Source organism: Mustela erminea, chromosome 10, assembly GCF_009829155.1.
Source record: "Mustela erminea isolate mMusErm1 chromosome 10, mMusErm1.Pri, whole genome shotgun sequence".
NCBI classification, from domain to species: domain Eukaryota; kingdom Metazoa; phylum Chordata; class Mammalia; order Carnivora; family Mustelidae; genus Mustela; species Mustela erminea.
This window is the reverse complement of record NC_045623.1, coordinates 93607551-93634846: the sequence shown is the minus strand read 5'-3', so window position 1 is coordinate 93634846 and position 27296 is coordinate 93607551. Positions and strand designations below refer to the sequence as shown.

General features: G+C 39.9%; 1 protein-coding gene across 5 annotated transcripts in view; it reads left to right on the top strand.

Moving 5' to 3' along the window:
- Positions 1–27296, top strand: part of ZBTB40 (zinc finger and BTB domain containing 40) — a 73890-nt gene that overhangs the window by 5064 nt on the left and 41530 nt on the right. For 4 of the 5 annotated variants that reach the window (XM_032360889.1, XM_032360888.1, XM_032360885.1 and 1 more), the window contains exon 2: positions 17359–17447. The exons of the other annotated variant lie outside the window; for it this stretch is intronic. The gene's annotated coding sequence lies outside the window, so the exon portion shown is untranslated. The remainder of the gene's footprint in view (positions 1–17358; positions 17448–27296) is intronic. 5 annotated transcript variants of the gene reach the window in all.

Genomic DNA, 27296 nt, shown 5'->3' with positions numbered 1-27296 from the left:
AGTCTAATTTCGGGGCTCTCAATGTTTGATGAAGTAAATTTTTAAGAAGGAAAGGGCCCAAGAAGGATGAGGACGATTAGAAACAAAGGATCCCTCGCTTTTGAGGATCTCAATATTGGTTACTTGAAATTTATTAAAATATAAAAACAAAGTGAACGGTATGTGGTTCTGTTTCTGATTGTGAGAAAATATTGCAAGAGGTCATCTAACCTGCTACTTTCATCTGTTTCTCAGCTTTCAAAGACTGCAGTCTGACTGGTGGATTTTTGTCCTTGACTCCTTGTCCCCACTCGCACTGAAGGATGGTGTCAGGGGCTCTGGCAGCAGTGAACTTGCCATTTTGCTTCCATCCGGTACTTATCTTTGATTCCTAGTCTCAGTGGATGGCACCAGAGAGTTGCAAAAGGCAGAAAGTCCCCCCATGTTCTTCCCCTTCTGTCAACTCCCCACCCTCCTTCCACTCCCTACCCACAAATAGCGCACATTTATTTAGGCTACAAGCCTAATGATGTCCCTTTTCTCTTTTGGTTAAAGCTACTATAATCTCTCGTCCTGAATTACTACAATAGCCTCAGAGCTGACCAGCTGGCTTCTTCCTTTGTTCCTTTCTAATCTATTTTGTACACTGTTGCCAGTGATCTTTATAAAGCACAGATCACATGTGATTGTTTCCCCCTTGCTTCAGACTCTCAAATGGCTTGCCTGCCCTCAGGATAATGCAGTTCCTTGGCTTGGCCTTTGCTGCCCTCAGACTCTGTCTTAAGTCTCATCTTCACTCTTTTCCCTCCCTCCTCCCTCACCCTTCTACTTGAGCACCAGTTCGTCATGCTCAGTGGGCCCAGAACTTCATCCTTCCCAGGACAAGTAGGCTGCACTCTGGGGCTTTGGAGTTTCCTGGCCATGTTACTTACCAGGCCGGTAGCAGTGCCACTCTCTGCACTGACCATTAGATCACTGAATGTTGTTTGGGCTTTCTATGTCATTCCTTTGTCCCGGGACCATGTGCCCCTTCAAATATGTAGTCAAATACTGTCCGGAGGTCAGTATTTCCCAAGTATTTTCTCTGGTTCTCATGCCACCAACTTGATAAGCTTTATCAACAGGCTCATTTGTTTTAAACTTTAAGATTTGCTTTTAAAAATCTCATTTTGTTTTTTTAACTATGTAAGCCATTTATGTGTTTCCAAAATCAAAACTATGTAACAAGTTGCATTCATAGAAGATTATTTCATACCTGATCCCCCTCCTCTGTCTCTCTTGAGTCTTATGTCAAAATTTTGGGGGTTTTGCCCATTTGTTAGGTAAGAAATAATTTCAGTATAGTTTAAATTTGTTTTCTCCTTTAATGAGATATGAGCTATCTGCCCAATGTCTGTGATATAAGTTGCAAAAACGTTTTTTCCAATTTGTCATGTCCCTAAATTTGCATATGTTGTTTTATTGCTGTACAAAAGTTTTTCATCTTTACATATTATATTTATGGCTTGTACAGTGTATTGCTTTAGATTTTGAGTCACAGTTAGGAATTTCCCCTGCTCTTAATTTATGGGGAATTCATTAGTGTTTTCTCTCAGTATATCTATGGTTTCACTCTTTATGTTTTAAACATCTAAGGTTCTTATCCTTTTGGAATTTATCTTGACATTTGGTTTGAGGAAGGATCCAATTTTATCTTTTCCACAATAGCCAGCCAGGTATTCCAGCATCTCTTATGAAAAATTCTTATCAGGGTACTTCCATGGCTCAGACAGTTAAGCACTGGCTCCTGATTGCAATTCAGGTCATGGCCTTGGGATCATGAGGTTGGGCTCCACCTAGGTTTGAAGCCCATGTAAGACTCTCTTTCTCCCCCTCCCTCCCACCCGCCCTGTTCTCTCTCTCTGAAAAGAAAGGAAGAAAGAAAGAAAAGTTCTTATTTTTTGCCTATCGATTTGAGGTGCTGTTTTAATTGGATACTAAACTGTTGTATACATTTGGGTTTCTTAGTGGATTTTCTATTCTGTTCCATTGGTTTGATTGTCGATTCATATGCTATTATCTTAACCGTCTTAATTTTAGAGGCTTTATAATTTTTTTTAACATCTGGAAGGGCCAGTTTTTCCATATTGCTCTTTCCTAGTGCTTTTCTGGCTGCTTTTGCTTGTTTATTCTGCCATATAAACTTTATAACCAATTTGTTTAGTTTTAGACAGCAACAAATGGATGGTATTTCTATTGAGATTATGTTAAATTTATTATTTAGCTTAGAACTGACATCTTTATGATGTTGAGTCTTCTTATCCAAGATCTTGGCCCATCTTTCCATTTGCTCTGGGCTACTTTTGTGACCTTTCAAGAGTGTTTTATGTTTTTTCCTATAAATTTTGTATGCTTCTTGTTAAGTTTGTTACATTTTCAGTCTTAACTTTTTTTTTTAAAATAATCCCTTTTGGAATCCCTCCAGAACTTCTTTTATTTATTTATTTATTTATTTATTTATTTATTTATTTATCAGAGAGAGAGAGAGCGAGCGAGAGCGAGCACAGGCAGACAGAGTGGAAGGCAGAGTCAGAGGGAGAAGCAGGCTCCCTGCGGAGCAAGGAGTCCGATGTGGGACTCGATCCCAGGACGCTGGGATCATGACCTGAGCCAAAGGCAGCTGCTTAACCAACTGAGCCACCCAGGCGTCCCCCTCCAGAACTTCTTGAGGGGTGTTACACACCCATGTACTCAAAACTTTTTGTGTGTCATTTCAGATGGTTCATAGATGTACCCCCAGCCCATCCTGTTATATTGTCCCCTCAAAACCCCTTCTCTTGTCTGCCCTCCTCCCTTCTCAGTACATAGCTCTGTGTCCTACATACAGTAGGCAGTCTGTGCATATTTGTTGAATGGATGAATAAAGCAGGAAGGGAAAGATGAAAGTAGATAAAAGAGCGAGGCTATAAGACCCATATATGCAAAGATTGTCCTTGTACAGACATCCAGATACTCCTAAGTGTACAGTCTGCAGCTGTTAATTCACTGGTTGTTCTCCTTGACCTCATCCCAGAACTTTAAAAAATAGCATGTTGATAATGATAGTGACCATTTATTGAATACCACAAAGTGCCAGGCTCTGGCTAGGTATTTTCCATAATTATTTCTGGTAATCTTTACAGCCACTAAGCAATAGATATTAATATCTCCATGAAAATATGGACGTTTCAAACACACAAAAGTGTGACTAGCATTGAACTCCCATATACATGTTACCTCCCTTTTACAGTAGAGGAAGCAGGTTTTAAAAAATTAAGTAGCTCAGGGTTACAAAGTTAAAGTCAGGTTTGGAACCCAACTCTTTTTAGCTCTTTATTAAGGTTATTTTTCAAATTTTAAACTCCCAACTGGTGAGGGAAAAACGGAAACAAGGGAGACAGTCATACCACTCCATTCTAAACTCCAGCTCACAGTATCACTTTAGTCTTCCTTTCTAATTCGTATCACAAAGATTCCAACCTCGCTTCTCTTTGCAAACACTAAGCCCTCCCATCACCCCTCCCTCTTTCTTCCCTTATGTTCTGCTCTCACTTGCCTGCTCTTGGCCTAGTTTTATCAGTGGAGTCCAGTATTAGTTGACTTGTAAAGGCCTGCCAGTGTTTTGAGACCCGGCTCTCAGCATGATATTGGGAACATAGTAGGAACTTACGAATTTAAATAACAGTGAAATTTGCTGCTCTTACTCATTTAGCCCATAGGTTTAGTGTAGTACTGTAACTTGTGAATGATGCTCTGACGGCCGGCAGTCATTAGATCTGACCCCCCTAGATACTGGCTGCTCATATAGCTGGTGCTCTGCTGTCAGCGGCCCTCAGTTCCAGGCAGGTTCGAACCTTTCTAAGGTCAAAGTCCGAGACAGCAGAATAATTGGCCCCTGGAGTTCTGGGATTTTTTTTTCTTAGGCAGTGAAGTGTTGAGGATGAAATTTTCCATGTCTTCCTTTGAACATTTTTGAGCAAATGCTATGGAATCCCATAGGTTCTTTCCCAAAGTTAGAAGCAATAGAGAAATTATCCTCTTTTTGCATTTTGTTGTTGTTGTTGTTGTTAGCTCCCCAAGTTAACCCCTTGTTAGCCTCAAGCTAACTCCCTCGTGATAGACAAGAGAAAGCTGGAGATGAAAATTATTCCTCCTTCTTCAAAGACAAAAAGCTTTCAGAACTTGAAGGAGAGGAGGATGGAGCTCATCTGCCCAGTGTGCACAGAGGTCTAGCGAAGGTTGGGTGAGCTGCATGGTATCACAAGGCAGTAATTGGGCATTGGGAGCTCCGCAGTCTCCAGTGCTGCTGATAGTCAGCTGCTGAAGTGTAAGAAGAGTAGGAGTCCAAGCTGAAGGTGATCTGTTCTCTGAGAGCAGGGTTATGCTGAATTTCTTCTCTCTATAAGGACAGCTTTAGTTAAGGGTATTTGGTGGGGCTCAGTAAAGATTTGCTGGTTGGACAGGGACACACTGTCCCCTGACTAAGGAAATGGGGTCTTAGAGCCCTAACCCTGCTAATGCTGCATGGGCTCTACCTTCCCCAGCAGCACCATCATGTGCCTCGTGGCCTTGACAAGTGTGGGTGGCACCTTATATACCACAGAATAAGTAACCTCTAAATTAATGGCATCTCTTCTTACTTGAAAAACACCTTATTTATGTACACTCTCAATGATGAGCACTGGGTAATGTTCAGAATTGTTGAATCTCTGTATTGTACACCTGAAACTGACATAATGTTGTATGTTACTATACTGGAATTAGAAACAAACAAACAGCAGCAACAACAACCCCCCCCCCCCACTTTCTTTACTATGTATCTCTGCATTGCCTCTGAACAGAGACGTGACCAAAAAAGTAGGAGAAAGAATGAGAGATCGAGAGCTTCACTGCTTTTTCAGTTCCCATGCTTGGACAGTATGCAGCGGGGAAGATTCCGGCTCTGGAGTCAGACAGCGTGGGCTCATTTACCGAGCCTAGTGCTCACCAGCTTTGTGATTTGGGGCAAGCCATTTACTTTTGATAGGACTCTACTTTCTCGTTTGAAAGTGGAATTAATAATAGTAACTACCTCACAGGTTTTGCAAAAATTATGTAAGGCTACCATGCAAAGTGCTTGGCATAAGGCCTGGGTTATAATAAATGTTTGCAAATGTTAGCTCCTATTGTTAGATCCCTACCTTAACCCTTCCGAACTGTGTCTTTTTCCCTTTCCAAAATGTGTTTTTCATTGCTGTCCACTTGAAATAGGTACCAAAAACATAGGTAACAGGAAGGGTCTCATGTCTGACCTGGAAGATCTTAAGACACTCGTCAGCATCTCCTATTTCCTCATCTACACAATGTGGGAATTGGACCAGGTGATTTCAGAAGTTCCTGTTATCTCCTGCTAATTTTCAATGAATTTAAGGCTTTCAGTTCTTTCAGATTAAAGCCCAGTACTAGGCCTCTATGAGAGACCTAACCTACCCCGTTTCCTTACTGACTGTAAGGAAACAGGGTAGGTTTCCTTACAGTCGGTTTCCACCTCAGACCAGCTGTTTGAAACTAGCAGTGTGGTGGTCTATAAAGTCTGTTCTTTAAAAAAAAAATGCAGTATTTGACATATAGAAGATACATTCATAACATATATAAGTGATAAAGCAGAGTGATTTTAAAAAAGTACATCTGTGAACTAGTTATCTAGCCTAAGAACTATAAAATGAAATAGTTTGGCCGGTGGATTTTTATGTTTCCTTTGACATTTAATGAATGTTTACAGTGTTACCGGAGATGTCCTTTAAGTATATGGACTCATATATACGCAGGCTTATTAGTGCTTATAAGCCACCCCACCAAAAAGTGCTAATATCCCCATTTTACCTACAAGGAAAGTGAGGCCTAGAGAATTAGGTCTCTTGCCTAAAGTCACACAGCTGTTGAGAAGAACAGAGCCGTGATTCACCCCCTGGGCACGCGGGTGGGCTCTAGAGCCTCTGACCCTTAGAGCTGGGCACCAGTCTCTCCAGTCACCAGCGCTGGTTTGGTATTATGTAGTTGCCTGAGCTCCCTAATTTCTGCATTAAATGGGTATTTTTGAATTTGACCTTTGGTATGGTGTTCCGTGTCTGGATCGATTATTCCCAGCTGAGCAAAAGCCTGTTTTCATAATCGAGTTGGTGAAACCTCAGAACTTACCCCCATCTTCAGATCACTGCAAGGTGCTTGTAAGTACCAGTGACAAAGCCAAGAGCTTTTTTTTTTTTTTTTTAAAGCACCTAAAAGGTTGGATATAAAAGCATTGGAGTGATGATTGCTTGTTGAGAATCTTGACTGCGGGATGGAGGAGTCGCAGTAGGTGGAAGACAGTCACGGCCCCCAGTCCCTCGCTGGACGACAGTGTTGCTCCAGAGATTTTGCAGTTTGGCCTGTGAAGAGGCATCGTGGGTGAGCAGCTGAATCAGGAGCTGTGTGCCCGGAAAAGCAGGCAAAAGACAGATAAGCCTCTCAAAGCCTCCTTCCATTAGAATAGCCTTGAAAAATCACTTGTTTCTAGGAGTTCGAAGATAAGAGGCCACAAGCAGTTTGTTACGCTGACCGTTTTGATGTTTTGTCTCACTGGGTTTTATAGAATGTCTCCAAAGAAGAGTTTCATTAGAAATTGAGAGAATCTGGAAAAAGAAATGAGTTTAATATAATGGTTATTATAGGCTTATCAAGAATCAGATGCTGTCAGTTTTGAGATGTGGAAAACCACCTTTCTAGTGGACTTTAGTCCGTTCTGTCTTCACCTCCTTGAGAATATAGTGGTGGGGTGGTGGCAGCGGTGGTGAGCTAGTGGCTAGCAGCTGATGCATTTATTGAGCACTTACTGTGTCCTCAGTGCATACTGCCAGTGCTTTAGGTGTATTAACTCATTTAATCTTCTAACCACCCAGTGAGAGAAGTACCAGTATTTCCCCTATTTTGTAGATGAGGCACCTGCGCCCCTCAAGCACACATTTTGCGATTGGACATTCAAGCTCTACACCAGGTAGCCTGGCTCCAGCTCCATCCTTTACCACTAAGCTACACTGCCACTCAGGACAGCCATGGACCCTCTGCCCCAGGTAGTGTGCAGTTGGACAGCCTTGCGTTTAATTTGGAGAACCCGAGGACTCTTCTTTCCTTTCCCAGTCCATGCACTCAGGTTTAAACCCCATGGTAGACACATGTAAATTCCCTGCAGGCAGAGATTCTATCTTACTTAATTTTGCTTGGTACATAGTAGGAACTAATTAAATGTTTAATGAATGACTAGGTTGTTAGAAATGACACTGGCTTTGAAGCCAGCCAGACCTACCTGGGTTTCTATTTTTAAATTTCCTTGTTATAAAAATAATACATGTTTATTCTAAAAAAATTCTGTAATATATGAAGAAGAAAATAAATCCTCCATCATGACACTACTTAGGAACCCACTGGTAGCATTTTGATATATTTTCTGTCTTTAAATGCAAATGTGTACATGCATGTACATACATTTTCTCTCTCTTTTTAAAAAAAGATTTTATTTATTTATTTATTTGATAGAGATCACAAGTAGGCAGAGAGGTAGGCAGAGGGAGAGGGGGAAGCAGGCTCCCTGCTGAGCAGAGAGCCCGATGCAGGACTCGATCCCAGGACCCTGAGACCCTGACCTGAGCCTAAGGCTGAGGCTTAACCCACTGAACCACCCAGGCGTCCCATCAGTTTTAAACCAAATGGGAATTATATATACAATTGCATGCTGATTTTTTTTTTCCTTTTAGTATATTGAGAGCATTCTTCATGTTATTAAAAATCTTTAAGAGCCTTATTAAAAAATTTATTTAGATATAATTCGCATACCATACAGTTCATTGTTTTAACATATACAACTTAAAAGTCTGTGTAACCATCACCGCTTTATAATTCTAGAACATTTTGTCACTCCAGAAGAAAACCCCATACCCATTAGCATTCACTCCCCAATTCCCCCTCCTGCCAGCCCCTGGCAACCACTAGTCCACTGCCTATCTCTACAGATTTGCCTGTTCTGGACAGGTCATATAAATGAACCCTCCAGTACGTAGCCTTTCATGACTGGCTGCTTTCACAGAGCATAGTGTTTCTAAATTTCACCCCTGTTGTATGTTTTCTATGTTTTATTCCTTTGTATGGCTGAAGAATATTCCATTGTATGGATATACATTTTGTTGGTTCATTACTCAGTTGGTGGATGTTTGGGTTGTTTCTAGGTTTTGGCTGTTGTGTATAATGCTCCACATGTGGATATATGTTTTCATTTCATTTGTGTTGGACCTAGAATTGGAATTGCTGGCTCATATAGTACCTGGTTCTTCCACAGTGGCTGTACATTTTATATTCCCACCAACTACTATGTGTGAGGCTTCGAATTTCTCCACATCCTCGAGACACTTGTACTTTCTGCCTGTGTGTGTGTGTTTTGTTAAGCATCCTACTGGGTGTGGGGTAGTAGCTCTTGGCAGTTTCAATGTCTATTTCCCTAACAACAACTGATACTGAACATCTTTTCATGTGCTTATTGGCCATTTTATATATCCTCTTTGGAGAGAGATTTATTCCAATCCTTTGCCTGATTTTAAGGGGCTTGTCATTTTGCTGGTGAGTTGTAAGAGTTCTGGATACTGTATTCTGATACGCTATATATATATATTCTGGATACTCGACTTCTATCAGGTAAATGAGTTGAGAGTATTTGTTCCCATTCTGGGCTTCTCTTTTTCTTTCATAACAGTATCCTTTAATACACAAAAGTTTTTGAAGATGATAAAGTCCAATTTGTTTATATATTTATTTATTTTTGGTTGCTTGTGCTATAGGTATCCTACAGAGGAACCTAATTTTTACTGACTGCATATTTCATAATATGTCTGTATATCATATTTACTTAAAATCTTCATATGGTACAACTCAGTTTCCAGTTTTTTACCAGTGGTGCTATTCTTCTGAATTCAGTATCCATAAATAATTCATTATATCTCTAATTAATTATTTCCATGTAGATGGGAGTCCTAGAAGTGGGTCTAAAGGTATAAATAGTTAAAAAAATTTTCTTCTGTTATGGGCTTATCATTCTTTTTCATTTATCTATAATTATACAACTAAATATGTAAACATTCTGGTAAAACAATCAGACAGTGCGTATAGAGTATATCCTTTCCAAACCCCCCAAATTCTCATGTCTCCCTCCAAAGACACTTTTTATAGCTCTAGATGAGCAGATTACTTACTGTATTACTTCTTGAAGGATTTTTACCAGTTTGTACTTGCTTTGGCATTGTGTATGCACCTGTCTCAGTGCTCCCTCCCTTGTGTTATTAATACAAGTATTATTTTTATAATAATAGCAGCTAACACTGAGCATTTACTGTTGACAGGAACTTGGCTAAAACAATTCAGATGCATTATCCCATTTCTTCTTCACACACACACACACACACAGTAAAGACGTTAGGGTCACCGTGATTAAGGTGACTTGCCCAAGGTCACTAAGTGTTTGAGTTAGGCTTTAAACTGAAGTCCGCCAAATCAGAGTGCGTGGTCTAAAACTACTGCTTATCAATTAAATATTATTGTTGCAAAATTTTTCCAATTTGATCACTTCAAAATAGCATCAGTGTTTTAATTTGCATTTCCTTAATTATTCATAAGGGTGAACTTTTTAAATCAGTTGGACTTTTTTATTTCATTTGTGAGTTTTCTTTATCCGTTTAAAAAAATTTAAATGTTAATTTGTTTCCTTTATTGATTTGTATGAGCTTTCTATTCTGATATTAGCCACTCATTTTTCACTTCTTATGACACGCTTATCATTTATCTTTTAGTTTTGTTGATACTGTTTTTTTTTGGAGGTGTATGTTTTTATGCTATCACATCTATTGGTTATTTGTGATTTATGTGTAAAAAAGCCTTTCCATCATGACTCAGTTACATATTCATTAAATATGTTATCTTTTAAATATCTTATTCACTTTAAAAATGTGGTTTTTCTTTCTATTATTTTTGTTAAGTCACAAATCTACCTTATAGTTCTATGAATAACAATGGGTTGGGGAATTTGAAATCATATATTCTTCGAGACACTTTTGGGCAGTTTTCTGGCTTGAGGATAATTATTTTCTCATGAAAGAGCTATCAGTGATTGATATTTAATTAACATTCAAAGAAAAGAATAGTAAATGTGCTGTCTCCCACACCTAGTGCTAATGGCCACCAGTCTATGAGATATGTGGGAAGCCCTCCCTGTTTAGCCCCTCCCCTGTTTTGTATATTTAGGAATTTGGTATTTTGGCTCCAATGCTGTCTTGAAAACCCAGAAATCTGGGGCCTGGGTTTGGCCATTATCTAGGTATATGACTTGGCAGGTCACTAAATTTCTATATCTTTTCATCTGTAAAAGGCTTAAATTACATAGTCTCTAAGGAGAATTTTAGTTGCAAAATTCCCTAACTTTTATTATCCTTTTGATGAAGAGTCATTTCCCCTGTTTGGTATTGATAAATACTTTTAAAAAAGTTGTCATTAGTGATGTGTGGCAGAGTGGCTGAAGAGAGGCAGAGCGACAGGTGACAGAGTGCATGGGTGGGGGGAGGGGGTGAGGAGCAGGGGGAAAGGGGGTGAGGACTGAATCTGCTAATAGCCGGGGAGAAGTTAGAGGGTGGCTGAGTTTGAAGTGAGCTGAGAGCTTCAGTGGGTGAAGCTGCTTGCCGGGAAAGTTGTTCTGATCCCATAAATGCTCAGAGCGCACTGAGTGGAAGCCCTGGGGCTGTGGCAACAGGCGCACACTGCCTGCGTCTGGAGAGCGAGCAAAAACTCAGCACGTGGTCTGAGCTACTAAATACATGCACAGGGTTACCTCAGAGACAAAGCTGAGTCCTGCTTTTCCAAAAGACAGATGGGAGCCACCGAAGAGTACAGGCGACAGAAGGGACACAGCAGAGCACTTTGTGGGGCCGGGGTAGTGTACGCTGCACTCAGGCTCTACCTGTCTGGGCCAAGGCAGATGCCCCCAGTTCCCACTGAATGTTGGTAGCACACAGTCTCTTCTGATGACACTTGACTTTGCTACTGGAATTTTGTCACGTGTAACTGTAAAGAGTAGACCTATTTCACTAATACATTAACTAATAAATTCACTTTCTAATTTATACTCCTTTTAGGAGTGAGACTGTGTTATCGAACCTCCAAAGTCCAATTAACTGTGAGACTTAAATGGGACAGTGTTTTGTATCTGGAAGGTTGACAGTCAGACAATCAGACTTTTGGTAAATTAAGTTCAGGCCATCAAGGGAAGTCTCTTGGCAGCCAGCCAGCCTGGCTGTTGCAAGGGCACTCTTTCCAGATACACCTCTCCATCCATCTTTCAGCAGAGACCAGCAGAAGAAATAAGGCATCTCAAACGCAAGTGCTCCTGTCAGGCCAGCCAGCAGCACATCTCTGCCTGTGGAGAGGGGTTGAGGAATGCTAACACCCAGCCCAGAAATTCTGTCAGGACTAAGGTAGTCATTAAGAACAGGGAACCAGCAGATCTGCATTTAAACGGTGCTCAGACTTTTTAGCTATATGGTCTTGGGCATAACCTGTTAGACATTACTTTCCTCATCTGTACATTAGGGGTAATAAGGGTATCTACCTCATAGGGATGTTAGGAAAATGAATGGAAAAGTATTTGGACAGTGCGTAGCACAAGGCTGGACGTTATTACCATCACAGAGCAGTTGGTGACCTTGCCAAAGGCCTTCAAGAGATTGAAGCATATGGAAAAGAGCAGAGACTGGGGATTGGGCAGAAAGGGTGTTTTAATCACCTCTTACTCACCCTGTTGCTGAGGGAGGAATTCCTACCCTAGGGTTATGGGGGTGGCTAACACATGACACTGGACACGGGCAGATGAGACTGGCCGCAGCTTTTATTAGTCACATAGACTCACAGCCCCAGAGGAGGACACAGCTGCTGCTCAGGGCCGCACAGGCTTGCCCTCAGGAGCAGAGTGAACCATCAGGGGCTGTGGGAGGCGGGCTTTGCAGGATCTAAAAGGTAGGGTGCCTCCTGGTTTCTGCCAGGGTGTGTGATTGGCTTGCTAGAATAATCTTGGGGGCTAATAAGGAACTGAAACCCACTACTCAGGGGGTAGACAGGAGCTGGACCTTAGTCCCTTTGATAAGGAGGATTGTTTGGCTCAGGGACCTTGTCTACCGGAGCAGAATGGGTAGGAGAATTTGTAGTTAGGTCACTTGAGGCCTTCCTGATTTTACCAATTGACAGGGCAGCACGTAATATTGAGCCTTGATTTTAGACTTTGCGGCACAAGAGAGAATGCAGGTCTTGAAACGCTGTTCCATACAGCTGTCGGGGAAACCCGATAGAAGGCTGTGGAAGATCAGTAGAGTTGCCCGATTCTGGGGAAGACAAATGGCGTAATGGCTGGAAAGGGAATACACAGGGGTTCATACGTAGTGTCATAAGCAGAGATCTCTTCATTGTTTGCAGTTTAGCGTACATTCATGGATTGGCTCTACCATCCTAGGCCCTTCCAAGGCCTAACCAGGTTCGGCTGACCACGTTAGATCAGGAGCAGTTTGACTTTTGGTTACTGTGGCAGCAGCCAGGGAAGCCAGACTAACCGTGGAAGGCCAGACTGCTGAAATGTATTCTGCAGGAGCTGGGGTTGGGGCCAGGCCACAGAGCTATTCGCCTTAGGCATGGTTATTGGAGTCCTCCATGTCTTGTAGGTTTTATTCCCAGAGCTGTTAGGGAGTTTGCTTTTCTGACTGGAGCCAAAGACAAGTGCAAAAGGGAAGGATTTGAAGATGACTTGAGATTTTTTTAGAGGTACTTAAGACATAATAATTTGATGTGAAAAAAGTGATTGGAGAACAGGCAGGGCTGTACAGTGCTTTTTTCCTCGGAGAGGGTTCTTGGACCGACAGTATCCATATCACCTGGGGCTTATTAGAAATGCAGATTCAGGCCCTACCCCAGAACTTCTGGGTCAGATTCTTCTTTTCTTTGATGGATCCCCAAGAAGCCCTTCTAGTGGATAGAAGGGCAAGATATTTAGGTCAGGCAGCCTGGATTAAGATCTCAGTTCCTCTTCCTATTTTCTATATGATCTTGGGCCTGAACCTTACACCTATTAGGATTTATTGTGAGTTGGGTTTACCTATCATGCTGGATTGTTAGTTAGTATTAAAGGAGGGAACATAAGAAGCGCTTAGAAACACAGTAAGGTACTTAATTATTAGTAGCTCTTACTAGTAGTTATTTGGTAATATCTATAATTTGGCAGAATATGAAAAGAAAGAGCAGGGATATTATTCCGGCTAACTCTGTCATGAGACATGAGTTGATAATCGTGAAAAATACGGTCTCCTGAGCTGATGGGGCAGTGGATGTGGTTGGCTCGCTAACCAGTTCCCTCAGGCTGAGACTGTAAGTATACTTGTTTAGTAACCAAGTCCCCACAGCTGTGCTTCCTGATGGCCACTGAGCTCTAGGAAGGGAACATTATCTGCAAAAGTGGTAGCTAAGACTTGGCATCCAGCAAGGCCTTCGCATTATAGAGGACAGAACCATGGCGTGAGAACGGAGACCCGGTAACTCATGCCCCTTGGTAACTCATGCCCCTTAATGCATTTACTATCTCTGAGCCTTAGTCTTCATCTGTAAAACGAAGATGAATGGGATGAGGTGTAAATCCCAGCACACAAGCAGGTATCATCCCTGTGTCATCCTTGCTTGGTTTCTACCATTACTGCTCACTAGACAGCATCCAGAGCCCCAGAGGAGAATTTTATCCTTGATGCTGCTTGAGAATCTTCACTCCTAGGCTTTTTCGGAGCTGTTCAGGTTACTTGGATTTCCCAGTGACCAAAACATACCATAGAAAAGCACCTAGGCCATTCAGTATTGCTGTAAGTCTCAAGGACAGGAACTGTAGGAGACCAGACTCTGGAACCGAATGATGAGGATGACCGTGATATACCGCTCGTTAGAAACAACAATGGCAATGCACAGGACAGGATACTGCCACGAGCCCAGGGATGCCAAATACGGAGACCTCACCCCTTACACTACATGTTGGTGCCTTTCAGGCCCTCCGTGTAAGACAGGACCAAATGACAGCTGTTTTTGAACTTGAGAAATCTGGGCCCACTAAAAGCTGCAGTCACCCTTTTCTGACCTCACCCATCCACCTTGCATTCTCAGAAATAATTGCTAGTGGTTCTCTTTTAACTTAGCTGATTCCTTAGATACCTTACATTTAAAATCATCTTTTTGTGTGTAGCAAATGCCCCATTTCTTGTCTCTGAATGTGTGATCTTTGCTCTAATTATGTGGAGCGTGCCTGTTACTTCACCTGACTCTGGTTGTTTGTGAGATACTAAATAGCCATGGGGTTAAAGCCGACTCGGATCAAAGAGCAACTCAGCCTCCCAGGACCTCAGTTTCCTCCCTTAAAAAGGGAAGAGATTGGACTAAGGTCATTTGGTCATGCGACAAGAGTACGTGATAGATAAAGTAATGAACTTCTGTTTGCTGAAAGCAATGAATAGGGCTCTCCAAGGTCTCTTCCACTCTCTGGTTCCAGCAGAGCCCAGGCATCAAGGTAGAAGTAAAGATTTTATTTAGGAGAAAGGGATTATCAACAGCAACAGAACAAAACAACACAAAAAAGAAACAAACAAAAACTTTAAGCAGATAAGGTTGCATTGAGCCAGACTGTAAGAGATGTCTTGGACTGTGAGATAGATGGGCCCAAAGGAGAGGGCAGAATTGTTAGGGCAACCAAAATCGAAGACCCTTGATTAAGTAATAGAATGGCTTTTCTGTCGTGTATGTTGGAACACACAAATCCAGGCAGAGGTGGGCCCAGCTTCTCCATGGAACTCCATAATACAGGATGTCTGAGGCTACAGCCTGTATAGACAACATAATAGAAGACGCCTGTTTTTCCTTTCCATTGCCAGGCACTTTCCTTATTAGTCCAGCCCTCCTGTCACTGGGAAAGCTCTGCTTTCATTGTGCTATTCCTGTTTCAGAAGCTCCTCTCTCAAAGCAGGTGGAGGTTCCTCGGCTCATTTTCTGCTCCCCCCAACCTCTGTAGCTTTGTGCTCCCCCCATCCTCTTCCGCCAGTGGTTTTGGAGACCCACCCTGGCCAGCCCAGTGTCCATAATAATGATGGCAGCTAGTTACTGCATGTCCTTCCAGAGCCGGGTGCAGTGCCAGTGTCCTGGACACATACACGATTTCCAGCACATGGGCCAGATGTGCCTCTTCTGGAACGGAGTTCCTCTTCGTGGCTCTTCCTCTGCTTGGAGCTCTCCACCTTTCACCCTGGCCTGTTGGACTTGGACCTCACTTGTGTTTACCAGCTGCAGCGCTTGCCTTTTCGTTGCCACTCACTGGGATCAGTCTCTGTTGTCTCCTCTTCCTGTCGTTTTTGTCTTGTATGTATTGTCCTTTTAAGAGATCTGTTTTCAATCATTCTAGCATCAGATCAGCTTTATTACTGACTCCCTGTGGACAAAGAGCTTGTTTTATATTTCCTTTGAATCCTTCACAGCACTTAGCAATGTGCTAAGTAAATAACAGACAAATAACCCATAATGAGAATTGGATGATCTGTGTGTACAGTATAATAATTAGTGAATGGTAGGTCCAATTCTTGAGGTACAGAAAAGAGCCTCCTACGCTCTCCAGTAGTGTCAGCAAAGGCCTTTGAGTGCTTTGCTGAGGACATCACCAGCACTTGTGGATTTCAGAACATCTATTGTATTTAAGTAAGCGGTGCACATCAAGAGTAAGGCTTCAGTGTTGTATCCCCCCTTGTTCATTAAAGGGGTTCCATGTTTCCAACCAGCTATGACTTAGTTCTCACTTTTCTGGTTTTTCTCTTGTTTCTTTATAACTTAAACAGTCCTTAAACTTTCAGATCCTTTTTGGAAGTAGACAGAATAAAAATGTAAATGAATAAATAAATAAATATTCTTTGTGCTCCTTTTAGAAAGCTGGCCTAGTTTCCACTTTGTGTTGAATCCCCATTTGTGTGTTGGGTCATTATGCAGCACTTGGTTCAGCCAATTAAGTTTTTTCTTTCTAAGTATCTTTAGTCTATATCAGTATAGTCTTTTCTTGAGGCTTTAGTATTGTTCCTTTGAGGAACATCCATCTTTCTGGTGTTCTTTTTTGCTTAAATGTTCTTCCCTTGGGACCTCTGACAATTTCCCCAAGCCTAGCAATTTCATTAAGTGCTTAGTAACATAATTTAGGTTGCCTCTATACAAGCATCGACAGGACTTCACTTAGAGATTCCAACACGCAGTGTTCTAGCTCTGAAAGCTACACTTTCACAATGTTATATCCAGTGCTAAGTTCTCTCTCCTCAGTTTAACTTCCCTACAGAGGGCATTGGGGGAAACAGGAAGGTATGTTAGAAGCTCTAACATTTCAGTTGTGAGATCGGCAAAGTATAGTTTAGCCTCTATAGTACATTTCAGTAGCCCCCAAATCACCAGTGTATCCCTTTTGATTATATATTCGATTTATTTAATAACAGTGTTCTGTACCTGAAAGTAGTCTACAAAGATTATATAGTTTAATTGTTTATTTACAGATAGAAACTTCAGCTGTCAAGTCAGATGGCTGGTTGCAAAACTATTTAATGAGGATGATTCATAGTCTCTAGTAATAACTATCACATGTAGTAGTTTCTATGCGCTGGGTACCGCTTTAAGTGTAAACTCGCCCACTCACTAATTCTCTTGTAAGTAACAGATAGTTGGCTTTTTTAAAAACCCAATCAGAGAACCTCTCTGCCTTTTAAAGATTGATTTATTTATTTGAGAGAGGGGGAGAGCGTGTGTGTGCATGTGTGTGCGAGCTGAACACAAAGCCTGACACAGGGCTTGATCATAATCATGACTCTGAGATCCTGCGACCTGAGCTGAAACTAAGAGTCAGACACTTAACTGACTGTGCCACCCAGGGGTCCCATCTCTCCTTGCCTTTTAGCAAGAAAGTCCAGTCTGTTTATTATGACTGTAAATACATTTGGACTTACTTCTGCCTTCTTCAGTTGCTTTCTATTTAATGCAATTTTCTTTTGCCTTTCTTTTTTCCTTTTCTCACTTTCTTTTGTATTAATCACATTTTCTTTCTTTTCTTTTGTACCTGCGTTTGCAATACTTACCTTGCTTCTATTCCCCTACAAGTGTGTTAACATACTTCATTTCGGCTAAGGACTAAAGTCAGTCATTGTTTTTGTCATCCTCTCAACTCTTGGGACACCCTGACTCTGATCTCTCATCTTCCATGTTGTTGATTGTTAATTTCAGAGAGGCATCGGATTTCTACAAATACAGACTTCAGAGCCTGGCTGCCAGAGTTTGGACCCCAGCTCTGCCACACATTTGTGTTACCCTAGGTAAGTTATGTTACCTTGTTGTGCGACAGTTTTTTAAATCTGTAAAATGTGGATAATAAGAGTACCTACTCCATGGAGTTGTTGAAAGGATTAAGTGAGTTAATATATGCAGAGCATTTAGAACAGTGCTTGGCACATAATAAGCTCTCAATAAGTGCTAGCTACCGTAGTTATCATTATTCTGTATTGTTTTTAACCTCTCCTTCCAGTACCCATTTTTAAACAGCCAGTGCATTTTGAGTATACCAGCACATTTTTAAATTTCTTTTATATTGAGTTATAATTAACAACTGAGCTTACATATTATATTTGAAGAGTTTTGACAGATATCTACTCTTCAGGGCACGTGGGTGGCTCAGTGGGTTAAGTCTTTGCCTTTGGCTCAGATCATGATCTTAGCATCCTGGGATCAAGCCCCGCATGGGTCTCTCTGCTCAGCAGGGAGTCTGCTTCTCCCTCTCTCTCTGCCTGCCTCTCTGTCTACTTGTGATCTCTATCTCTCAAATAAATAAAATCTTAAAAAAAAAAAAATCTACTCTTTAAACACCACCCCCCCATGAAAAAAATGTAGAACATGTCCATTCCCCAGGAAGTTCTTTTGTGTCTCTTTCCATTCATTTCCCTTCCCTGCAGCCTCCCAACAACCTCCACACTACTATCTGATTTTTTCAGATGAGTTTTACCTGTATTTTCTTTTCCTGTAAGTTGAGTCCTATGTGTATACTTTTTCTGCCTGGTTTCTTTGACTTAACATAATAGCTTTTAGGTTTTCCATGTTGTTGCATTTATTAGCAGTTTATTCCATGTTAAAAGAAACCTCCACCCAACTCTCCTGTGTAGTTGTACTATTTTACACATCTGCCAGCAGTGTATGGGAGTTCGAGTCATTCCACATCCTCACCAGCATTGATGTTATCAATCTTTCTGATTTTAACTTTTCCAGTGGATTTTTTTTTAGCAGTTTCTTTGCTTTCCACTTGCTATTAGAATCTTCTTATGTTCTTTTTTTTCCCCTCCCTGGTTCAGTTTCCTTCTTAAAGTAATTCTTCCTGTGACAGTCTGTCTGTTTGTTTGAAGATAATTTTGTTTTAGTCTGCATATTGATTCTTGATTGTTATTTTCCTTAATATTCAACAGCTGTTACTGCATTTTCTTCTGGCATCTATTGTTATTAAATAGACAGTCTGTATCAGTCTAGTTGTCATCCTTTTGTAAGTAAAGTCTTTTCCCTTGGTCTCCTTACAACTTCTTTTTCTCCATGTTGTTGATATTTTGAAGTTTTCTTCTGAAGACTCATGTTTGCCTTTAATTCTAGAACATTCTCAGTAATTATATCTTCAAATTGCTTCTCATACACGTTTTCCATTATTTCATCTGGAACACCTTCTCATTCTGTCTTCTGTGTCCTTTAACTTCCCTTTCATATTTGTTTTTATAAACTCTGCTACTTTCTGAAAAATTTCCTCAGACTTCTGTTTCTTAATCACAAATTTTTTCTTTAGCTGTATCTCATCTATTTAATTTATCAATGGGCTAATGTCAGTGACTAAATTTTTTATAGCCAGAAGTTCTTTTTCACATCTGACTATCCTTTTACCATATTATCTTGTTCTTTGATTCTGACTTCCTTCATTTTGCCTGTTTATTAAAATGAAATATAATTAATTTATAGCATTTTATTTTTATTTTTTATTTTTTTATTTTTATTTTTTTAAAAAGATTTTATTTATTTATTTGACAGCGATCACAAGTAGGTGGAGAGGCAGGCAGAGAGAGAGGAGGAGGAAGCAGGCTCCCTGCTGAGCAGAAAGCCCGATGTGGGGCTTGATCCCAGAACCCTGAGATCATGACCTGAGCTGAAGGCAGAGGCTTTAACCTTCTGAGCCACCCAGGCACCCCAATTTACAGCATTTTAAATTATAGTCTGTTTGCTTTTATGGTTTTCAAATCTTGGGGCTGCTGTTTGTGCTCCTGCATTTAATGACTTTCCTTCTTGTGGTTCTTATCTGCTCATGTGACTTTTCAGTTGTACTTTTTGCCTTCTGGGGGTGGTGCGGGGAGCCCCCTCATCTGTGACACTAGCAGTTCTCTGACTGAGCAAGTCTTCCCTTGTCTGATTCTGTTTTTCTTTCTCACCTCCAACACCTTTTCTCATTCCCCTCCCACACTGTAGGCACCCACTCTAATATATTTGATGAAATATCTTTGGCTACACATGTGGCTTTATCAAGTATATGGTATTGTTTTGATGGTATGTTTTTAACTTGTAGAAATGCTGTTACGCTCTAGAGCTGACTGTGGTTGTTACTTTTTCCCTCAGTACTGGGTATCTCTCCGTGTTTCTGTCCTGGTAGCTAGTTAGTTGTTCCTTCTTTCTAATGCACTATTTTCCATAGTATACCTCCTGAACCTTTACTTACACTCTTTTAGTGAGGGGCATTTAAATTGCCTCTGATCTACCAAAAACAGTGCCCCAGTGATCTTTCTGTCCATGCTTCCTTATGGACCCATGTAAGAATTTTTCTAGGATAGGTGTGGAGGAATATGATCACTGGGTTATAAGACATATATATATACAGAAATTTTCACTAAATGTTAGCAGAATGTTTTTCCTAACAGCTGTATAATTTATATACCCACCAGTGGTGCCCTAGATTCAAACTCAAGTTCTACTGTGTTACTGTGAGATCTTGGAGAAATTACTCAACCTCCTGGGCCTTAGTCTCTTCATCAGTAAAAGGGAATAATTACAACATCTGCCTTGTCAGATTGTTGAGAGGACAAAATGAATTAGTACATGTAAAGCATATTCCTGAATATAATAAACATTTCCTGAATACAATAATCATCAGATAATTGCTAGTGGCTATTAATTTTTTTAAAGATTTTATTTAATAATTTGAGAGAGAGAGAGAACACGAGCTAGGCAGAGAGAGAGAAGGAGAAGCAGATTCCCCACTGAATAGGGAGCTTGATATGGGCTTGATCATAGGCCCCAGGGATCATGACCTGAGTCAAAGGCAGATGCTTAACCCACTGAGTCACCCAGGTGCCCAGATTACTGCTATTATAACAACTACTATTACTACTTGTTGATTAATTAAAAATAAGCTTTTCCATCTCTGAATTGCCTGGTTACATCATTTGCTCGTTTTCCCCCTTGGATTTTAATTTTTTTCTCTAGATTTGCAGAAATTTCTTAAATCTGCTAGGTATTAATTCCGCATTGTCTTTAAACTTTACATAATTATCTCCTGAAAATTACATATTATCTCCTGAATTTACCCTTTGTCCATTGTCTGTTACTTATGTCTTTGATAGAAACCTTTATTATCATTGCAGTCAGATTCATCATCCCCCTCCCCTTTTTTTTTTTTTTTTTGGCATTTGGGGCATTAAGAAATTTCCCTTCCATGCTTCAAAGACACCTTCTGACATTTTCTGCTGTTAGCCAGTATAGGTTTACTTTTCATGTTTGTGTCTTCCTCATATGGTTTGTAATAGTGAGCTCTGTTCTGTGTTTTTCTTCTTCATTATGTGAGTCCCTGTGCCTTGGGTTGTGGAAGTACTCTGGTTTTTTTCTGCTGCATGTCAAAGACCAGTTTTTATATTAATTTCTCAGCTTAGGATTCCTGTATGATATGAATTTGCATACCTACACGTGCATCTCTATATCATAGGCCTGCATTTTAGATTTCCTGTGGGTGCTTTCCTGAACCAGTGAGCAGGGATTTTTTAGACTGCATATCAAGGGAGGATAGGTATTTGAGGCTCTGGGCTTTGTGCAAGGGTCTCAGTTTCAACTTGCCCACCTTCTACCTGCCTGAAGCTGTATTTCTAGTACCCATGTGAGGATTAATGCTTTCTCCTCCAAACCTGGGGACTGTATTGGAGTTTGAAACCCCTGTGGGCCACCATGGTCTCAATACCCACTTAATGTTCCAGTTTTGATTTTGATGTCTCTTTCATTTTAGGTGCCTGAGGATTTTCTTTTTTTTTTTTTTTTTTTAAAGCTTGACTATATATTTTAAAAGCATTTTTAAAATGTTTTATCCAGCATTTCTGTATGAAGTGGGAGAAAAGGTCCATTTACATCAGCTTGACATGCCATTTTGCCAAAAGTTTGCTTTTCAATTAGTATTCCTATTAATCTTAGTAAAATTTCAACTTTCAACATTGCCAACTTACATTCATAAGTAGCCCTTGATTATCCTTGAACATCTTCTGCCTTACCTGTATCTCTCTTCTCCCGTTATTGCAAGTTTATAACCATGTTTTTAATATCTGTGTTTTGGTAAGCCACATAATTTAGTTCAGTTTTTTTGAACCTTGCTCAGTTGCTTATTCTGCTATAGTTATTGCATTATTTTCCCATCTAATTTATTTTTCTTAAAGATTGTATTTATTTATTTCAGAGAGAGAGAGCCCACAAGCGTGGTGATGCAGGGGAGGGGCCAAGGGAGTAGCAGACTCCCTGCTGAGCAGGGGGCTCAGCTCAATGCCTGGCTTGATGTGGGGCTCCATCCCAGGACCTGGGATCATGACCTGAGCCGAAGGCAGCCTCTTATCTGAGCCACCCAGGTGTCCCCCGCCCCATCTAATTTATTTATTAATAAAAATATGAAATAGTTCTGACCACAAGTTTCTGTAGTTAATGCTCAAAATACCTCTGGATCATTGCTAGATCTTTTTTTTTTTTCCTTATCTGATGAAAGACATAGATAACTTCCCCCAGAAAAATGACCAAAAAACATCTTAAGCTCGTCCTGAGAATAAAATCCCAATCATTTGTTTCATTTCGTATTATAAAAATATTTAAAAAGATCTAATGTATTGTCCAAAGAAGTATTTTGCTTTATTGAATTCATAAGGCCTATGGCTTCTCTTTGGGGGAAAAAAAATCACATTCTGCTGATACAATTCATTCTTTAGAAAAACCTCAGTGCCTGTTGAGAAGTTTATAGTTTGTGTTATTTGCACATTGAATTCTTGTTCTTTTGGGTTTTTTTCCTAGTTATTAAAATAAGTTAATTTATAAATTTTAAGAATTATCTTTTTTTTTTTTTTTTAAGATTTTATTTATTTATTTGACAGATAGAGATCACAAGTAGGCAGAGAGGCAGCCAGAGAGAGAGAGAGGAGGAAGCAGGCTCCCTGCTGAGCAGAGAGCCCGATGCGGGACTCGATCCCAGGACCCTGAGATCATGACCTGAGCCGAAGGCAGCGGCTTAACCCACTGAGCTACCCAGGCGCCCAAGAATTATCTTTTTTTAAAAAAAGATGGTCCTTACTTTTGCCTGTTTTAAATCTTACAGAATCTGTTTTGTTTTGTTTTGTTTTCCACCAGTACCAGGAGATAGGCATTCCGGTCCTGCCCCTGCCCCTTCTACTAGTAGAGCCAGTCGGCTAGCTCCTGGGCTGCAGTTTATTTGTTTTTAAAAAGTACGCATTGTTATAATGCAGGTATTAAGACAAATTGTACTCAGATAGTAGGGCTAGATGTTCTTAAAGATACTCTGAGTAAACTAAAAATATTACATGAATTCATGAATGTTCCATAATAATAAATATCATGGTACAGATAGGGCTTTGGGTGATTAGAACTGAAAGTTTTACATTCATTTTATGAAGTTTTATAAATAACTTTTTTAGAGCAGTTTTAGGTTTACAAAAAATTGTGAGTACAGAGTACAGTAGAGGGTTTTCCACACCCACCCCACTGTCCCACACCACGGTGATAACGTTTGTTACAGTCAGTGAACCTATGTTGACATACCATTATCACTCGAAGTCCATTGTTTTCATTAAGGTCACTTTTGGTATTGTACATTCTTTGGATTTTGACCGACGTATAACACGTGAATCTACCATTGTGGTGTCATAAAGAATAATTTCACTGCCCTAAAAATCCTCTGTTCCTCACCTGTTTATCCCTGCCTTCCTTTAGCCACTAACAACCACTGATCTTTTGACTGTCTCCATAGTTTTGCCTTTTCTAGAATGTCATATAGTTGGATTCATTTTATAGCCTTTTCAGATTAGCTTCTTTCACTGAACAATATGCATTTATGTTTCCTCCATGTCATTCTATGGCTTGTTAGCTCATTTCTTTCTAGTGTAGAATAATACTCTATTATCTGAATGAACCACAGTTTATTTATCCATTTACCTACTGAAAGACATTTTGATTGCTTCCAAGTTTTGGCAGTTATTAGTAGAGCTGCTCTAAATATCTGCATGTTTTTATGTAGACAGTTCATTTAGGAAAATATCAAGAGCACAATTGTTGGAGCATATGGTAAGGATATGTTTAGTTTTATAAGAAACTGCTAATCTGTCTTCCAAAGCAGCTGTACCGTTTTGCATTCTCATTAGCAATATATAGGAGATCCTGTTACTATAAATCCTCACCGCATTTGGTATTGTCAGTGTTGTGGATTTTGGCCATTGTAATATGATGCTTTAATTTGCAATTCTCTTATGACATGTGTTGCACATTTTTTATACTTGCTTTTTATACTTGCTATCTGTATCTCTTCTTTGGTGAGATGTCTGGTAAGGTTTGGCACATTTTTTAATCAGATTGTTTGTTTTCTTATTGTTGAGTTTTCAGAATTCTCTGTATATTTTGGATAGTAGTCTTTTAATAGCTGTGTCTTTTGCAAATATTTTATCCCAGTCTGTGGCTTGTTTTCTCATTTTGTTGACATGACCTTTCTCAGAACAAAAGTATTTTTAAATTTTAATGGAATCTAACTTAGCAGTTATTTCATTTAAGGATCATGCCTTTGGTGTTATACTGAAAAAAAGTCATCACTGTACTCAAGTTCATTTGGGTTTTCTCCTATGTTATTTTCTAGTTTTATAATCTAACATTTCACATTTAGGTCTGTGACCCATTTTGAGTGAAATTTGTGAAAGTTTTAAGGGCTTTGTCTAGATTCATACTTTTACATGTGGATGTCCAGTTGTTCCAGCGCCATTTCTTTTTCTTTTTTTTTTTTTTTAAAGATTTTATTTATTTATTTGACAGACAGAGATCACAAGTAGGCTCTCGAGACAGGCAGAGAGAGGAGGAAGCAGGCTCCCTGCTGAGCAGAGAACCCAATGTGGGGCTTGAACCCAGAACCCTGGGATCATGACCTGAGCTGAAGGCAGAGGCTTTAACCCACTGAGCCACCCAGGTGCCCCTCCAGCGCCATTTCTTGAAGTACTATCTTTGCTGCTTTGTATTGTCTTTGCTTCTTTGTCAAAGATTAGTTGACTGTTTTTTGGAGCTAATTTTTATCTATTTTTTCACCAATACCACATTGTCTTGGTTACTCTGGCTTTGCAGTAAATCTTGAAGTTGAATAGTGTTAGTCCTCCAGCTTTGTTACTCTCCTTCCATGCTGAGTTGGCTAACCGCCTCTCCATAAACACTTTAGAAAGAGTTTCTCTGTATCCACACAATAACTTGCTGAGATTTTGATTAGGATTGTGTCGAAGCTATAGATCAAGTTGGGAAAAGTTGAAATTTTGACAGTACTGAGTCTTCCTATCCATGAATAGGATAGGAACGTCTCACCATTTACTTGGTTTTTCTTTGATATTGCTCATCAGAGTTTGGTAGTTTTCCTCATATAACTCTTGTACATATTTTGTTAAACTTATCCATACATATTTTTTATATTTCAATTTTAGGTGCTAATTAAATGCTAATTTTTAAAAGATTATTAGAGAGCAAGAGAGAGAGCATGCAAGTGGAGGTGCGATGGGGAGGAGGAGAGGGAGAGGGAGAGAAAAATCTTAAGCAGACTTCATGCTCAGCACAGAGCCCAGTGTGGGGCTCAGTCTCATGACCCTGAGCCGAAACCAAGAGTTGGATGTTTAATGATACCACCCAGACTCCCCTTAAATGGTAATGTTTTAATTTCAAGTTCTAGTTCATTGCTGTTATGTAGGAAAGTGCTTAATGTTTGTATATTTATCTCATATCCTGCATTCTTGCTGTAATTGCATATTAGGGTTGTTTTGTTTTTTTTTTTTTTTTGCATATTAGGGGTTTTTTTTGTTGATTCTTTTGGATTTTTTGGATTTTCTACATAGACAAACATATCCTCTGTGAACAAGACTGTCTTATTCTTTTCTTCCCAACCTGTATACCTTTTATTTCCTTTTCTTGTTTCATTAATTAGCTAGAACTTCCAGTATAATATTGCAAAGCTGTGGTAAGAAGGAACATCCTTACATTATTCCTGATTTTAGCAAGAAAGCTTCAAACTTTTCTCTACTAACTATAACATTAACTGTTAGTTTTTTGTAGCTGTTCTTTATCAAATTGAAGTTTCTCTCTATTCCTACTTTGCTGAGAGTTTTTTTTTTTAATCATAAATGCCTTTTGGATTTTTCCTAGTGGTTATTTTTTTTGCATCTGTTAATAAGATAATGTGATTTTTCTTTAGCCTGTTGATGTAATAGATTACATTTATTGATTTTCAAATATTGAGCCAGCCTTGGATACCTGGGGTAGATCCCACTTGGTCATGGTATATCATTCTTTGTATACATAGTTCGATTTGTTTTGCTAATATTTTGTTGAAGATCTCTTTGTCTTGGTTGATGAGAGATGTTGGTCTATAGTTTTTTTGGTTTTTTCTTCTTATGTCTGTTTGGTTTTGGTGGTAGCATAATTTGGCTTCATAGAATGAGTTAGAAGTATCCTCTCTGCTTCTGTCTAATGAAAGAGAGTGTAGATACTTGGTGTAATTTCTTCCTTAAATGTTTGGAAGAATTCACCAGAGAACCCCTCTAGCCCTGGTGCTTCCACTATTGGAAAGTTATTAATTGTTCATATTTCTTTGATAGATTTAGGTCTTTTCAGATTGGTCTGAAATAATTTTTAAAAATTTATTTGACAGGCAGGAATCACAAGTAGGCAGAGAGGCGGGGGGGGGGGGGGGCGGGGAGCAGGCTCCCCGCTGAGCAGAGAGCCAGATGCAGGGCTTGATCTCAGGACCTTGGGATCGTGACCTGAGCCAAAGGCAGAGGCTTTAACCCGCTGAGCCACCCAGGCGCCCCCATCCCACAAATTTTGATAAGTTGTATTTACATTTTTATTTAGTTTAGAACATATATATTTTTAAATTTCTACACCCAACATGGGGCTCAAACTCATAACCCTGAAATCAAGAGTCTCATACTCCACTGACTGAACCAGCCAGGCATCCCCTAATTTTGAATATGTTTAAATTCCTCTTGAGATTTCTTCCTTGACCTATGTATTATTTAGAAAAATGTGTGATTAACCTCCACATATTTTCCAGCTATCTTCTTGTCATTTTTTTTTTTTTAAGATTTTATTTACTTAGAAAGAGAGAGAGCATGAGCAGGGGTAGGAGCAGAGGGAGAGGGATAAGCAGATTCCTTGCTGAGTGCGGAGCTTGACACGGAGCTCAGTGCCAGGACCCTGAGGTTATGACTTGAGCCGAAGTCAGATGCTTAACCGACTCAGCCATCCAGGCACCCTGTCATTGATTTTGAGTTTAAGTCCATTCTTGTCTGAGAGCAAAGATTGTATGATTTCTGGTGGTTTGTTTTTTTTTTTTTTTTAATTTGTTAAGGGTATTTTTGGTTAATTTTGCAAGGTACAGAATTCTAGGTTTGCTGGGCTTTTTTTTTTTTTTTTTTTTTTTTTCCTTCTCAACACTTAGTTATTTTATTCTACCCTCTTCCTACTTGCATGGTTTCTGATGTGATTTTTTACTTTGCTCCTCTATAGGTAAAGTTTTTTTTTTTTTTTTTCCTCTGACTTACGAGATTTTTTTTAAACGTTCGTTTTTTGTAGTTTGAATATGCTATGCCTAAGTG